This window comes from Nicotiana tabacum, chromosome 22 (genome assembly GCF_000715075.1).
Source record: "Nicotiana tabacum cultivar K326 chromosome 22, ASM71507v2, whole genome shotgun sequence".
Taxonomy (NCBI): domain Eukaryota; kingdom Viridiplantae; phylum Streptophyta; class Magnoliopsida; order Solanales; family Solanaceae; genus Nicotiana; species Nicotiana tabacum.
The window spans coordinates 67,230,547-67,247,868 of record NC_134101.1 but is presented as its reverse complement, the minus strand read 5'-3'; positions in this window follow the sequence as shown (position 1 = coordinate 67,247,868).

Below are 17,322 nucleotides of genomic sequence, written 5' to 3'. Positions count from 1 at the left end.
TCAAATTTGAAGTTTTATTTTATTTTATTAAGTGAACTTTGACTAATATTTTAGAACTTTGAATTAAACTATTCAAATCTTCATATCTATCAATAAATTTTTTTGCCAACAAGAATTAAGATAGTGTATTGAAACAAATGGATAACATATAACATATAACATATAGAGTAACAACAACAACAACCCAGTAAAGTCACACTAATGGGGTCTGGAGAGGGTAGTGTGTACGCAGACCTTGCCCCTACCCCGAAGGAGTAGAGAGGCTGTTTCCGAAAGACCCTCGGCTCAAAAAAACAAAAAGACAAAAGGGGCAAAAAGGGAGACAATATTAGTATCACAACAACAATCATAGGATAAATAGAAACACCATAAAATCCAGAAGAAAGATGCAAAGTAAAGGGAGACAATATTAGTAAATATTAGTATCACCACAACAGTCATAAGAAAAATAGGAACCTCATGAAATCTAGAAGAAAGATGTAAAGCAAAAGCGATAGCTAGTAAATAGGACCTGCACTGAAAAGAGAAATAGTAAGCCACAATATTCCCACTAGTTATCTTAGGAAAAAAGAAAAAAGAAGAAGAAAAAAAAACCCTACATGGCTAGACTCAACTACCTCCTAACCTACAACCCTAATACTCGACCTCCACATCTTCCTATCAAGTGTCATATCCTCGGAAATCTGGAGCCTCGCCATATCCTGCCTGATCACCTCTCCCCAATACTTCTTAGGCCGCCCTCTACCTCTTCTCATGCCCTCCGTAACCAGCTGCTCACCCTCCGTACCGGAGCATCTGGGCTTCTCCTCTGAACATGTCCGAATCATCTAAGTCTCGCTTCCCGCATCTTGTCATCAATGGGAGCCACATGCACCTTCTTCCCGAATATCATCATTCCTAATCTTATCTATCTTAGTGTGCCCGCACATCCACCGCAACATCCTCATTTCTGCTACTTTCATCTTCTGGATATGTGAGTTCTTAACAGGCCAACACTCAGACCCATACATCATGGCCGGTCTAACCACCGCTTTATAAAACTTACCTTTGAGTATCGGTGGCACTCTCTTGTCACACATGACTCCAGATGCTAACCTCCACTTCATCCATCCTACCCCAATACGGTGTGTGACATCCTCGTCGATCTCCCCTTCCCCCTGGATAACTGAACCAAGGTACTTGAAGCTGCCTCTACTCGGGATGACCTGCGAATCAAGCCTCACATCCACACCCACTTCCCCTGGCTCAGCGCTGAACTTACACTCTAGGTATTCCGTCTTCGTCCTGCTCAACTTGAAACCTTTAGACTCAAGAGCTTGTCTCCAAACCTCCAGCCTCTCGTTAACACCGGCTCGCGACTCATCAATTAGAACTATGTCATCGGCGAATAGCATGCACCATGGCACATCCCCTTGAATATGGTGTGTTAACGCATCCATCACCAGGGCGAATAAGAACGGACTGAGCGTAGAACTTTGGTGTAGCCCCATTACAACAGAAAAATTCTCAGAGTCACCTCCTACTGTCCTAACCTGAGTCTTAGGCCCATTATACATGTCCTTAATCGCCATAATGTAGGGAACCGACACACCTTTTGCCTCCAGGCATCTCCAGAGAATTTCTCTAGGAACCTTGTCATACACTTTCTCTAGGTCAATAAACACCATGTGCAAATCCTTCTTCTTCTCTCTGTATAGTTCCACCAACCTTCTAACAAGGTGTATAGCTTCTGTAGTCGAAATACCCGGCATGAATCCGAACTGGTTGTCGGATACAGACACCGCCATCCTCACCCTCGCTTCAACCACCCTCTCCCGTACTTTTATGGTATGACTTAGTAATTTGATACCCCTATAATTGTTACAACTCTGGATATCATCTTTGTTCTTATACAATGGAACCACCGTACTCCACCTCCACTCATCCGACATCATTTTTCCCTTAAAAATAATATTAAACAACCTAGTCAACCACTCCAAACCTGCTCTCCCCACACACTTCCAAAATTCCACCGGAATCTTATCTGGCCCGGTCGCTCTGTCCCTACTCATCTTACGCATAGCTCCCACGACCTCCTCAACCTCGATACGCCTACAGTACCCAAAGTCACGGTGACTCTCAGAATGCTCCAATTTGCCTAGCACAATATCCCGATCCCCTTCTTCATTCAGAAGTTTACAAAAGTAAGTCTACCATCTCCTCTTAATCTGAGCATCTTCCATCAATACTCTACCATCTTCGTCCTTGATGCATCTCACTTGGTCCAAATCCCGAGCCTTCCTCTCTCTCAACTTGGCTAGCCGGAATAACTTCTTCTCCCCACCTTTTTCCCCCAATTCCTCGTACATACGACCATAAGCTGCAGCCTTAGCCTCTGTGACCGCCAGCTTAGCCTCCTTCCTAGCTGCCTTATACCTATCCATGCACACTCGCCTCTCCTCCTCGCCTATGCTCCCCACTAACTTCAGGTATGCCACCTTATTTGCTTTCACTTTACCTTGGACCACTTTATTCCACCACCAGTCTCCTTTGTGCCTACCAGAGACGCCCATCGATACCCCTATCACCTCTCTCGCAGCCTCCCTAATACAGTCTGTTATCGTTGACCACATAGTGCTCGCGTCACCACTGCTCCTCCAAGCTCCCATAGCCGACAACCGCCCCTCCAACGCTTGGGCTTTATCCTTAGTTAAGGCTCCCCACCTGATTCTCGGTCTTCCTCGAGTAGACCTTTTCCTCCTCTTTAACATAATACTAACGTCCATCACCAAGAGCCTATGCTGCGTCGCGAGTATCTCACCCGAAATCACCTTGCAATCCTTGCACAACCCTCTGTCACACCTCCTGAGGAGGAGATAGTCAATCTGGGTCTTCGCCACCGCATTTTGAAAAGTAACCAAATGCCCCTCCCTCTTCTGAAAGCTAGAGTTCGCAATCACCAACCCAAAAGCCTTAGCGAAGTCCAACAACGATGTACCTCCTCCGTTCCTCTCCCCAAAACCAAAGCCTCCATGCACCTCGCCATAACCACCTGCAATCGACCCAATATGCCCATTGAAATCCCCTCCTATGAATAGCTTCTCAGCAGGTGGAACCTGACGCACAATCTCATCTAACCCTTCCCAGAAACGTCGTTTAACCTCCTCATCTAGGCCCACATGCGGCGCATAGGCGCTAACGATGTTTAGGGTGCACTCTCCAACACCAACTTAATAGTCATCAATCTATCATTCACTCGTCTAACCTCAACCACCGACTCTCTAAGTTCCCTATCCACCAAGATGCCCACTCCATTCTTACCTTTCTGGACTCCTGAGTACCAAAGTTTATACCCGTCCACGTCTCTCGCCCTCGACCCTACCCACCTTGTCTCCTGGACACACGCTATATTGACCCTCCTCTTCTGGAGGATCTTCACCAACTCTATAGATTTATCCGTCAATGTACCTACATTCTATGACCCAATTCTCAACCTACAGACACCCTTGTTCCCTTTACCTCCCTTGCCTCCCGCCCCACCCCCTAAACCCTGCCCTACCTCCCGCCCCACCCCCCGTTCCCCCCGAGGACATGACCTCACTCGACCATCCCAGACCACAGCCACTCTACCTACGGCATAGTAAGGGGAATCACTATCACACAAGGTAACAGACCAAACCAGAAGAATACAAGTTGCAACAACATGCATACTAATATGGTAAATAAACTAGTACGAGGTAAGATGTCAGCAATTTAAGTCACACAACAAAGGAAAACTGGAAAACGGGAGGTACCAACTCCGGCGAGCAGAAAAAATACAATAAAAATACCGATACCACGAGTACCAGATATAGAACGAAAGAACCTGGAGCAAGTTTTCCTGAAGCGTGTCGGATCTGCTCAAGAGCACTGGCAAGTCCTGCTGTGTCCCGCCTGAAAGTTGTTCGGAAGTCGCCGGAATTTACGAAACTTGCCGGCAATCTGAACACACCGGGAAATAGTCTGTCCTCGCCGGGAAGAAGCTGCACAAATTGATTTTGCCGGGCCGGCAAAAGAGATCGTGAGTTCGGCTTCTGATTTAGAGTGACAAAGTGAGGGTGAAGAAAAAATCTCTGATTTGCTTAGCCGATCTACACTGCTAAAATGGGATAACATATAGAGTAACTCTCAAAATAATAAAAATGGACCCATATAAACGGGTAACATATGTTTTAAGATTTAAACGTAACCTATCTTCACTAAGACTCTCGGGCTCCTCATTCATTGAGTCAAGAGCCTTGTATATAAATAGGTCAACATAAAATACTATGAAAATTACATCAAATAACACATCAATTCAACAGTGCACTCTGTATAATCTTGTCGAAGTTACTTCACATTATATAAGTAATATAATTTTATCGGACCTTGTAATTATCAATACTGCATATCAAAGGTTTAGAAGATTATTTTGGTAGTGGATACTGTATTTTTATTTGATGAATTGTCCCCTCATGCAAGTTGAAAATATTGGTGGCTATTCCAAAAGTTCAACCTCAATATGCCATAATTATAAGGAAGAAATATCCTATAATGAAATCTCTTCTGCGTGTTTACATTGATCCAACTAAATTAGTAGCCGCTAAAATTTCCTTGAATTAACCCTTGTCACTACAATACTTAAAATCTGCAAGCAAGGCAAGATTCTATAGGACTACCCGTTGCTACCTACAGTGGCCGAGGGGAGAGAAAATGTAATCATGCACAGCCGAGTGCAAAATACTATAGAAAAATAAGCTCCTAATGCATTTAAGATCGTATAAAAAATATCATCTTCACAGGGATTGGATTAAATAGTATTCTAGTAATTTTTGATTTAATACTATTTAAGATGAATAAATTTTTGATTTGAGATAATTAAAAATCATAAGCAACAGACGCAAAGTGTACAAGTAAGATTGATCTCAATAAACTCGAGAGTTGAGCTATGAAAGGTTAACTATCAATATAAAAAATAAGAGTCACGACAAGACAGACACAAAATTACTATTCATGATCTAACTCTGTTCAAATTCACTTTTAAGATTCTATTAATTCTTAAAAATTCAATAGGTAATTAGCTTATTCTTATAGTTAAGATTTTTCTTTCGAATGAACTCAATCTCTACCGAATAGGCTAATTATAAGAATAGTAAAAATATGCAAGAACATGTTGATAGGAATGATCTCAAGAGAAACATCTCATAAATATTTTCCTATCTTAATTGAAATACTCAGAAAGCTATGATGATTACTTTAAAGAATCATCGAAATAAACTAAAGTATACGCTGCAATGATATTTAATAAATTATTTCTCTTTCGATTAAATAAGATAAAGAATAACTTCACAACTAAAGTTAAAGCTCATTTAACTAATTTAAGTATTTAAACAAGAGTTAAATTCATAGATAACAATCAAAATACTAAGTCTATCAAAACCCTAAGGTAAACTATTGCATAACTGCGGAGGAGTTCATCACGGACAAATTCAAAGACAGAGAAAATATTAAACCAATTTTACAAAACTCCCGTGTTAAGCTGATTATTACTTGGAAATTAATGAATTCTTGTGTCTCCACGCTCTAGCTATTTTCCAAATCTTTCTTGGATCGAATTATCATTCAAAACAACCGTTCTTTCTAGCAGGTGCAATAGCGCACTAGGATTTTCAAATATTAAGAACTGGAACTCCTCGGCATTGTGTTTATAAAATATTTATATCGTGTACAAATAACACTTGACCGAAATACCCTTAATTAGGCGAATTGCAAAACCTGGTAGCGAAAATGGCTTCACATATCTCGAGCCGTGTCGCTATACACTACTAGGGTGTACATGGACCGGATTGATTCGATTTTTATCAATACCAAACCAAACCAACTATATCGGTTTGGATTGGTTTGGTTTTGTCGAGTTTTTCGGGTTTTCGGATTTTTTGTTACTTAAATATTATTTCAATCTTACTTTGTTAAATATTTGATAAGTAAATATATATTTAGTAAAAATATAAAAAAAATTAAAAACATATTATCGATTAAAATATTCTTATGGGAGAATTCTATTAGTAACACATAATAGTTATTTTTTTAGTCGCCTGACAATAATTTTTCGTTGATGTACACTTTCAGGTTAACCAAATTTAGTAATTAAACATAAAAATCAATATGATACATAAATATTAATAATCACTTCACATTCGAAAAAGATATAAAAATTTAATAGATCTTAACATATAATATGAATATGGAAGAACAAAGAGATAGACGCATTTCAGTAACACTTGATAAGAATGTCACGACCCAAAATTCAACTAGTCGTGATGGCACCTAACCCAACCCGCTAGGTAAGCCAACTTTCAATTATCCAATTCCAATAATAATTATTAAAGCAATTTAAGTAAATAAAGATCTTAATCTTATACATTTCCCAAGAACTGGTAGTACAAATCATGAGCTTCTAAGAATAGAGTATACAAAGCTGGTATGAAGTAAATACATCATCTGTTTGAAAATTACATAAACAAAGTTTTTATGAATCTAAGGCTACCATGAACAAGAGGTAGCTACAACCGGGATGCAGGTACGTCTTCAGATCCAGCTCCCAACGAACACAGTATCATCAACAGCAGTGTAGTATGAGTACAGCAGTGTAGTATTATCAACACGCAAGGTACAGAAGTGTAGTATGAGTACAACCGACACATGTACTCAATAAGTAACAAACCTAACCTTAGGTTGAAAGTAGTGACGAGCTTGTACCAAGGTCGGGTCCCAACTTCAATAACCAATAATAGTTCATAACAACATAAAGCAAATAATACAAGAAGTAACTTAGAGATAAAATGCTTAGCTTAATCATGATTTCTGAAAATAGTTCTTCCTTTCAAGAATATCAATGAAAACCCAAATCGTTTACCGGAGTTGCCAAAACTATGAATAAGTTTGAAAACAATAATTTTTTCAAAAATCCTTTCAATAATAAATAAGATATTTTTTTTTTCTTTTCAGATAACTAGTGTAAAACAAATGCATCACTATGCCCATCGGCCAACATGTGTGAGAAATTATGAATGATGTGATACCGTACAATATGAGAAAAACACATCTCTATGCATGTATGTCATGTGTGCATGTTAATGCAATGTATCTCAGAGATGAATCAAGTGAGCACCTAATTTTTGACTATATTTGAATTTTTACCACCTTCTACTGTTAAATATTTTAGAAATTTAAAATATATTTTTTTAGCTTTGTTACATTTTTTTTATATATAGGGTAAGAATTAAAAATAATTTAAAAGGTCAAATTATTACTATTAGAATTATTTTTATTTTTTATCTTTATTTTAAAAATAAAAAATAAAAAAAAACCGAAAAAATTAAATATTTATTTTTAATTTTCGGATGGGAATAAAATAATAAAAAAATTAAAAGTATGGAATAAAAAAATAAAAGTAAAAGTAGGTGGAAATTATTTTTAAAAAAAAGTAAAAGAAAGTGGAAAATTAAAAAAAATAAAAGTAAAAGAATGTGAAAATATAAAAAAATAAAAAGTAAAAGAAAGATGAAATTAAAAAATAAAATTAAAGGTAGCTGAAAATTTTAAAAACAAAGTAAAAGAAAGTAAAAATTTAAAAACAAAAAGTAAAATAAGTGGAAATAAAAAAAAAGTAAAATAAGTAGAAAAATAAAAAAAAGTAAAGCAAACAAAGTGGGAAATTTAAAAATAAAAGTAAAGGAAAGTGGAGAATTATTTTTTTTTAAAACAAAAAGAAAAATGGAAAGTGGGAATTCTTTTTAATTAAAAAGAAATTAAAATAAATCTGAAAAAATTCCGAAATTCTTTTTCTATAAATAGAAGAGAAATGTGAGGAGAAAAAGAAGGAGAAGGAGAAAAAAGGGAAGAGGGAATTAAGAGAAATTGTTTTTCTTCTTAACGCTAAGGGAATTCTACTCGTGTTATTCTTTCTTCGTCTTTCTTTCAAAATATCCAGCAAGTCATCACCCAAAACCCAACAAAAATACTTCATAACATCCCTTTTTACACGCCAAAAAGTGGAGTCAATAGTCGAGGTCGAGGATTCCGTTGGAGCTCCGTTCACTAGATTTGATGATATTCGTCGATTATGCTTGTTCGACGTTCGTCTGAGTTATTGTACTTGTTCTTGGATACTCATTTAATTGGAAATTTTGCATTAAAGGTTTATTCTTCCCTCTGTTTTTTTTAATCTTATTTCATATGATTTTATTTATTTGCCTTTAAACTTTATAAATAATAATGTAAGTTAGTCCTTAAATGTTATATGCTTAATCATGTTTTTGGAAATATGGTATTCAAACTTACTTTAAAGTTGGGAAGATTTGGACCCTAATGAGTTTGAGTTTCAATTGTTGGGTTGTAGGGTATTAGTATATGATGGTTTATTTATTCAAATATCTAAAATCATACACTTCATCCACAAGTAATTCCATAATTCATGGCCTTCACATTAATCTCAAACTTAGGAAAGAAAGAAATCATGAATGCGCTAGAATGCTTTAGGCGTACTCTTAATTAATTGAATCACCGTGATTATGTATACGTTCGCGTGACATAATTACGATTCCCAAAACTAAAATCAAGGTATGCGTTCGCGCAACTTTGGGCGAAACAACCTTAAATATAATAAAAATGCTATTGATTGCGTGTACGTACACGTGGCATGATTTTGGCACAATAAACAAAACGGATTCACACACGTGACTCGTTTCAAAGATAATTCCATATTTTAATATAAAAGCGAATATATAAAACGTGGAAACCAATAAATCACAGTTTATCTAAAATTAATTCAAGCCAAGTTGTAGTCAATAAAGCGACCGTGCTAGAACTACGGGACTCGGAGAATGCCTTACACCTCCCCGATCAACAGAATTCCTTACCCGAACTTTGTTTTCGCAGACCAATAATAATATAGTCAAACCTTTTTTTGACTAGGGATTCAAATAAAAGGTGACTTGGAAGACCCAAAAAATTAATTCCAAGTGACGACTCTGTAAATAAAATAATCTTTATTCAAATTTGTCACTTTAATTGGAAAAAACTCTTTAACCCACAACAATCCATAACACATATATCTTTTGGGGCAAAAAGAGGTGTGACAGCTCTGGCGACTCTGCTGGGGACAAGAACCCAGAACTTCTGGTTCAGGGTTCAGAATTCGAGCTTGTAATGTGATCTATACTTGGCTTTCTTGATTGTTGATATTACTGTGTTTGTGGGCCTAATGTGCTAATTGCCGCTCATTTACCGCTTTGATATTATTTTAACTATATAAACTGCCTTCTTACGTCTCCCTTCTGAGTTTTCTGAATTTATGGTGCATACGTGCGCGTAGCCCACTTTTCTGTTAGAGGTTATACCAAATAGAATGAGGTTGGACCAGTAACTAGGCCGGGTAGACTTTTATGCTCTCGGTACATTGCCCCCACCTCGGCTCGAGCTCTCTCCGCTTGGGTAAGCCAGGTCTAAAACACTCCCCCGGAATTTTAAACCTACAATAGCATAGCCCCATGTCGGATCCCTAGTAGGAATGTTGCATCATGTGCATTTGACTTTGGGGACTCAATACAAGAGTTGGGTCCGTCTAGGACAGGTGTACCCAAAAATAAAAGATCATCCTAATGCATCCTATGTGCTATTTGTGCATTTATTTATTTCGTCTTACATGTTGATCGACTTCTATAATAGGGGAGGAAATCAAGAAAAATCAAGAGCGGGGTAGGAAAAGGAAATTCACCCAGTTCTGAAAAACCCAGTTATTTGAAACATTCTGAAATTCTGCCGAAATTTTAAAAAACAAAAAAGAGGAAAAGAGAAATCCCAAAGAAAAACTAAAATAAAAAAAATAAAAACCAAAAATATTTTCTTTCTTTTTAGAAGTCTTTTATTCGAAAAAGAAAATCAAATCAAAATCCAAAAATATATTTTTATTCCTTCTTTAGAAGTCTTTTTTCGGAAAAAATAAAATAAAAATTGAAATTCAAAAAACAAATTCTTTCTTCTTTAGAAGTCTTTCTTTTAAATTTTTTTTTTAAAAAAAAATCAAAATCCAAAAAATATATTTTCTTTTAAAAATTACCAAAAAAACATAAAAAATCAAAATCCAAAAATATTTTCTTTATTCTTAAAGAAGTTTTCCTTTTAAAAATTCCCCCCCAAAAAAATAAATTCAAAAATATTTTCCTTGTTAGAAGCTTTCGTGATCTATTTTGTATATGAGTAAAAAAAGAGTTAGTTTATTTACTATTCTTGATCTTCCCTCGAACTACACAAGATCTGATTCATGCGGTGTCATGATACGTAGGCAATCGCCATCGGATTCGATCATAGCCATTAAATAATTTGAGTGAGAAAAAAGAAAAGAAAAGAGTGACAAAAAAAAAAGCAAGAGTGAAAAATCCAAAAAGAGAACTCTATGTCCAGAAAACCGCGGAATAATTTTGGGAATATGCTGTCAAATGGCGCAAGCAAGCCGCCAGGGTAAAGCCTCAAATGAACGAACCATATATGGCTACGATTTTCCTACAGGCCCAAGAGGCGGACTATTTGCAGAACATGATGTCTGCTATGGGTAGACTGTTCGCCGAGACTATCAAAATTGGGGATATTTTTGAAAATGGTTGAAAAACGGGCCGAATCTTGAGTCATGTTGCCTTTAAGGCCACATCGCACGCCGTTCAGAGTGGTTCAGAGGGTTTGATGAACATAAATTGGAGAGATGAGGAATTTGATTTGGCACTGAAGGTCATAAGCCGAGACAGAAGAAAAGCAAAAAAACGGTCGCCAAACCTGAAAGTTCTCCATCAGACGGGAGTTTCGGTAGCCAGTCTTGCTATCCTTTCTGCGTCCGGATTATCTCAGGGTGTGATCCAGATGTTTTACTTTATTGTCTTACTTTCCGATGTAACCCTTCTATTTTTAAAATTCAAAAAAAAATTGAATGAAATTAATATTTCATTGTCCAAGAATGTCTCTTTTCTTAATTTTGTCACTTTTTCTTATTCTCTTTTCAGTTCTGTTAATGCAGATTTTAATAACATGACATACTTGCGGACTTCATGCCCAGATCCTAAAACGCTGTCAGACCTCGAAATAATGAATCAAGACGCAAAATATTTTGATGACAAGGCTTATAAGAAAATAAATAGAAAATTGGAACGAAGTTGAGATTCCCTCTCTTCCGATCATTGTTGAAGCTGAGATTGAGGATAAAGATTGGGTCAAGAACCGATTTGAACAATTGACACTGATTGATGAAAAATGATTGGTTGGAATTTGCCACGGGCATTTGTACCAACAAAGAATGGCTCGTGTCTACAACAAGAAAGTGCGGCCCAGGAAATTTGAAATAGAACAACTCATTATGACACGTATCCTCCCACCTCATGAAGAAGCTAAAGGAAAATTGGCTCAAAATTAGAAAGGTCCATACATTGTAACGAGAGTACTGCCAAAAGAGAGTATTGTACCTGGGAAGCATCGAAGTAAATGTCCCTGAAACAACTGTCAACGCGGATACAATCAAAAGGTACTATGTTTGACCCTCTATGTAGTGTTAATGTTCTCTGATTGGGATGACGAAGGCTTTCATTCTCGCTATCCAAACACTATCAACCCTTTTCGAACAGGTTACCTTTCTTTGATTACCCTCTTTGGAACCTGAAGATGTTATAAAAAAAAGGAAAAAGAAAAATAAGAAAAAAGAAAAAAAATTGAAAAAGAAAGAGAACAAAACAGACAAAAACAAAAACAAAATCCAAACAAGTTCACATTGAACTACGTTCAACTTGATTCCGAAAGGATACGTAGGCAGCCTCTCTCTAGGGTTCAGTCACACCAAAATAAAAATCCACACTTCCCCAAAAGTGAAACTGGGGCAGATGATATAATGGTTTGGCGATGTTTTCGCCTGAAAGATTCTAAAGTTGTAATTCAGTCAAAATTATTTTTACCCAAATCCTGTTCAAGTCCTTCCGATCAATTGGCAAAGAGATTCAAAATGGGAGGATACAGTTACTTAGATCTGATACAACAAAATGAGAGAAATAAAATGAGAGAGTATTATTGGTGAAAACTTCATGAGCGTCGTAAGGCAATGGTGAGTAAAGAAACTAAAATGAGAGAGTTTTTTTAGTGAAAATCCACAAAGGGCGCCACTGATCAAAACAAGGATCCTCACAACCATAGGCATCGACACAATCCTGGGCAAGGTTTCTCGATTTCGAGGCAAAAGTTGTGATGAATTTCCAAGAGTCTAACGGTTTACACAGATCAGGCATCCAGTCCAAAAGGCATGTCATGTTCATTGAAGTCTGCATGTACTTCAGATAAGTCCTTTCCTTTTCCCGAAAGGGATACCTCTTGTCTATATTCATTGTCCATTCCATTGTTTGTTGTTCTTTGAATCCCTTTCGGTCTAACTCTATTCCAAAAACTAAGGCAAAGAAAGGATGGCAAGACTGATTTACACGACTCTCGTTTGATATAAACTAATATACAAAAAAAGTCACCCAGACTCGGCAGGGGTATCAAGTCAACCCCGACTGGCCATGGCGGCAGATGCTTAGAAATCAAAAACTCTTGTAAGGAGGAAATCAAATTGAAAGTGCCTACAAGACAAAATGAAGTTGAATTGGTTAAGTCCCAAGTGGCTAACCATTTTGACAAAGTTTGAAAAGCCAAAGGTTCCCCAATGCTCTGAAATTGAAAATTTTGGAGGAAAGAAGTCGAAAGTGAAATGCCACAAAGGCAAAAATAAATTTGAAAAGGTTAAGTCCTACGCGACCAAACGTCATGTAAAAGTTTGAAAAGTCCAAGGCTCTTTGAGACCAGAAATACAAGTGGTATTCACGAAATATCTAGTGGGAGGTTGAAATCATCATCAAAAGAAGATGGGCACAAAGCCAAGATGCCAAAGACATCAAGGCTACAAACCGACCGCCACTTTTAAAACTCACAATTTTTCTTTGTTTGCAGCAGGAACAAAGCAGTGCAGAATGGCGATTCTTAAAGAACGAATGTCACCAAAGGTGAGTTTCACAAAATCTCTATTTTCTTTTATTTTCAGCATGCATCACTATTACAGATTATTTTCGTAGCTTAACCCAGGTAGAACCGTTTCGCCTAAGGGGATTCACCTCATAGTTCTGGGTATAAGTACTATTTGCCCAGGCTGTATTTCGTAGCATAACCTAGGTAGAACCTTTTCGCCTAGGGGGATCCAGCTCATAGTTCCGGATAGAAGTACTCTTCGCTCGGGTTGTTTTACATAGCTTAACCCAGGTATAACCTTTTCTAGGGGGATCCAGCTCATAGTTTCTGGGTATAAGTACTCTTCGCTCAGGTTGTTTTACGTAGCTTAACCCAGGTAGAACCTTTTCGCCTAGAGGAATCTAGCTCATAGTTTCTGGGTAGAAGTACACTTCGCTCAGGTTGTTTTACATAGCTTAACCTAGGTATAACCTTTTAGCCTAGGGGATCCAGCTCATAGTTTCCGGGTAGAAGTACTCTTCGTTCAGGTTGTTTTACGTAGCTTAACCCAGGTAGAACCTTTTTGCCTATGGGGATCCAGATCATAGTTCCGGGTAGAAGTACTTTTCGCTCAGGTTGTTTTATGTAGCTTAACCCAGGTAGAACCTTTTTGCCTAGGGGGATCCAGCTCGTAGTTCCGGGTAGAAGTACTCTTCACTCATGTTATTTTACGTAGGTTAACCCAGGTATAACCTTTACGCCTAGGGGGATCCAGCTCATAGTTCCGGGTAGAAGTACTCTTCGCTCAGGTTGTTTTACGTAGCTTAACCCAGGAATAACCTTTTTGCCTAGGGGGATCCAACTCATAGTTCCGGGTAGAAGTACTCTTCACTCAGGATGTTTTACGTAACTTAACCCAGGTAGAACCTTTTCGCCTAGGGGGATCTAGCTCATAGTTTTCGGATAGAAGTACTCTTCGCTCAGGTTGTTTTACGTTGCTTAACCCAGGTATAACCTTTTTTCCTAGGGGGATCCAGCTCATAGTTTTCGGGTAGAAGTACTCTTCGCTCAGGTTGTTTTACGTTGCTTAACCCACGTAGAACCTTTTCACCTAGGGGGATCTAGCTCATAGTTCCAGGTAGAAGTACTTTTCGCTCAGGTTATTTTACGTAGCTTAACCCAGGTAGAACCTTTTTTCCTAGGATGATCCAGCTCATAGTTCCGGGTAGAAGTACTCTTCGCTCACGTTGTTTTACGTAGCTTAACCCAAGTAGAACCTTTTCGCCTAGGGGGATCCAGCTCATAGTTTCCGGGTAGAAGTACTCTTCGCTTAGGGTTTTTTACGTAGCTTAACCCAGGTAGAACCTTTTTGCCTAGGGGGATCCAGATCATAGTTCTGGGTAGAAGTACTCTTCGCTCAGGATGTTTTATGTAGCTTAACCCAGGTAAAACCTTTTTGCCTAGGAGGATCCAGCTCGTAGTTCTGGGTAGAAGTACTCTTCGCTCATGTTGTTTTACGTAGGTTAACCCAGGTAGAACCTTTACGCCTAGGGGGATCTAGATCATAGTTCCGGGTAGAAGTACTCTTCGCTCAGGTTGTTTTACGTAGCTTAACCCAGGTAGAACCATTTTGCCTAGGGGGATCCAGCTCATAGTTCCGGGTAGAAGTACTCTTCACCCAGGATGTTTTTCGTAGCTTAACCCAGGCAGAACTTTTTCGCCTAGGGGGATCCAGCTCATAGTTCCGGGTAGAAGTACTCTTCGCCCAGGCTGTTTTACGTAGCTTAACCCAGGTAGAACTTTTTCGCCTAGGGGGATCCAGTTTATAGTTCCGGGTAGAAGTACTCTTCGCTCGGGTTGTTTTACGTAGTTTAACCCAGGTAGAACCTTTTAGCCTAGAGGGATCCAACTCATAGTTCTAGGTTGAAGTACTCTTCGCTCAGGTTGTTTTACGTAGTTTAACCCAGGTAGAAACTTTTAGCCTAGGGGGATCCAGCTCTTATTCCGGGTAGAAGTACTCTTCGCCCAGGCTCACTTTTCGGAGTTTAACCCAAGTAGAACCTTTTTGCCTAGGGGATTCATTTTTATTTCAGTAATATAGGGAACCAATCCCTGGTTACATTTATTTTTCGTAATACAGGGTGTCATTCCTTGTTTACATTTCCTTTCAGTAATACAGGACACCATCCCATGACTACATTCTTTTCAGTAATACAGGGTACCAACCCATAATTACATTCTTTTTCTGTAATACAGGGTATCAACCCCTGGTTATATTGGCTTACCAGTATTAGGGTACACCAATCCCTAGTCGCTTTTTCAATATAGGGTCTCCACTCCCTAGTTTCTTTCATTTTAGACATAGGGTCTCCATTCCCTAGTCTCTGTTTGTTTTTTGGGGTACACCATTCCCGACCTTTTATTGCTTTCAATAAAGAAGTAGTTCAGAATTTTGTTACAATAACTCACGAAATTTTCCTAGTACAAACTAAGGCAGAAAAATTCCGTTCGTTTGTTTGTTTGTTTTGGTGTCTGAGTAGGTTTTACCTCGAGGCACAGGGTTCGAGATGGCCAAAAGAAGAAGTTTCAATTCAGAATAAAAGAAAAGAAAAAATAGGCAAATCCAAAATGCAAAAGCAGTTGAAAAGATGTGGAATGCTTAAGACATGATTGAAGCCATGAGTATTGGAGTCCCGTTTTAATTAGAAGAGGCTATAGAACAATGAACTAGCACCTACAGCTAGCGAGCATCAAGGTTTAGATCAGAGTCTACCTGAAGAACCATTCAAGATTCACGATCAAGTTTCAGAAGACTCATAGATAGGAATCTTGTTACTCATAGCTGATAGGCTTGTTTAGTTTCTTTTTTATAATAGCAGGACCGCGGGCTGGAGCCTCGATGGAACCACACTCGACTGCTCAACTCATCATTCCACCATTTTTCTTGAACTACACGTGACCTGATTCCCCTATAACCCGGAATATGTAGGATGTCCAAAACCAGGACTCGGTTGCACCCTATCTTTTATTTCTTTACTTTTTGAATAACGGTTTGGTAAAAAACTAGTCATATTGCTTACCTAGTCTTTGCCTGAAAACTCTTCATGTTTCCAAGCAAAGAGGGGCAGTTGTGAGCACCTAATTTTTTACTATATTTGAATTTTTGCCACCTTCTGCTATTAAATATTTTAGAAATTTAATATATATTTTTTTTAGCTTTGTTACATTTATTTATATATAGGGTAAGAATTAAAAATAATTTAAAAGGTCAAATTATTACTATTAGTATTATTTGTATTTTTTATCTTTATTTTAAAATAAAAAAATTGAAAAAACCGAAAAAATTAAATATTTTTTAAATTTTCGGATGGGAATAAAATAATAGGAAAATTAAAGTATGGAATAAAAAAATAAAAGTAAAAGTAGGTGAAAATTATTTTTTTTAAAAAGTAAAAGAAAGTGGAAAATTAAAAAAATAAAAGTAAAAGAATGTGAAAATTTAAAAAAATAAAAAGTAAAAGAAAGATGAAATTAAAAAAAAAAAAAGAAGTAAAGGTAGCTGAAAATTTTAAAAACACAGTAAAAGAAAGTGGAAATTTAAAAACGAAAAGTAAAATAAGTGGAAATAAAAAAAAAAGTAAAATAAGTGAAAAATAAAAAAAGTAAAGCAAACAAAGTGGGAAATTAAAAAATAAAAGTAAAGGAAAGTGGAGAATTATTTTTTTTAAAAGAAAAAGAAAAATGAGAAGTCGGAATTCTTTTTAATTAAAAAGAAATTAAAATAAATCTAAAAAAATCCGAAATTCTTTTTCTATAAATAGAAGAGAAATGTGAGGAGAAAAAGAAGGAGAAGGAGAAAAAAGGGAGAAGAGAATTAAGAGAAATTGTTTTTCTTCTTAACGCTAAGGGAATTTCTACTCGTGTTATTCTTTCTTCGTCTTTCTTTCAAAATATCCAGCAAGTCATCACCCAAAACCCAACAAAAATACTTCATAACATTCCTTTTTACACGCCAAAAAGTAGAGTCAATAGTCGAGGTCGAGGATTCCGTTGGTGCTCCGTTCACTAGATTTGATGATATTCGTCGATTATGCTTGTTCGACGTTCGTCTGAGTTATTGTACTTGTTCTTGGAGACTCATTTAATTGGAAATTTTGCATTAAAGGTTTATTCTTCCCTCTGTTTTTTTTATCTTATTTCATATGATTTTATTTATTTGCCTTTAAACTTTATAAATAATAATGTAAGTTAGTCCTTAAATGCTATATGCTTAATCATGTTTTTGGAAATATGGTATTCAAACTTACTTTAAAG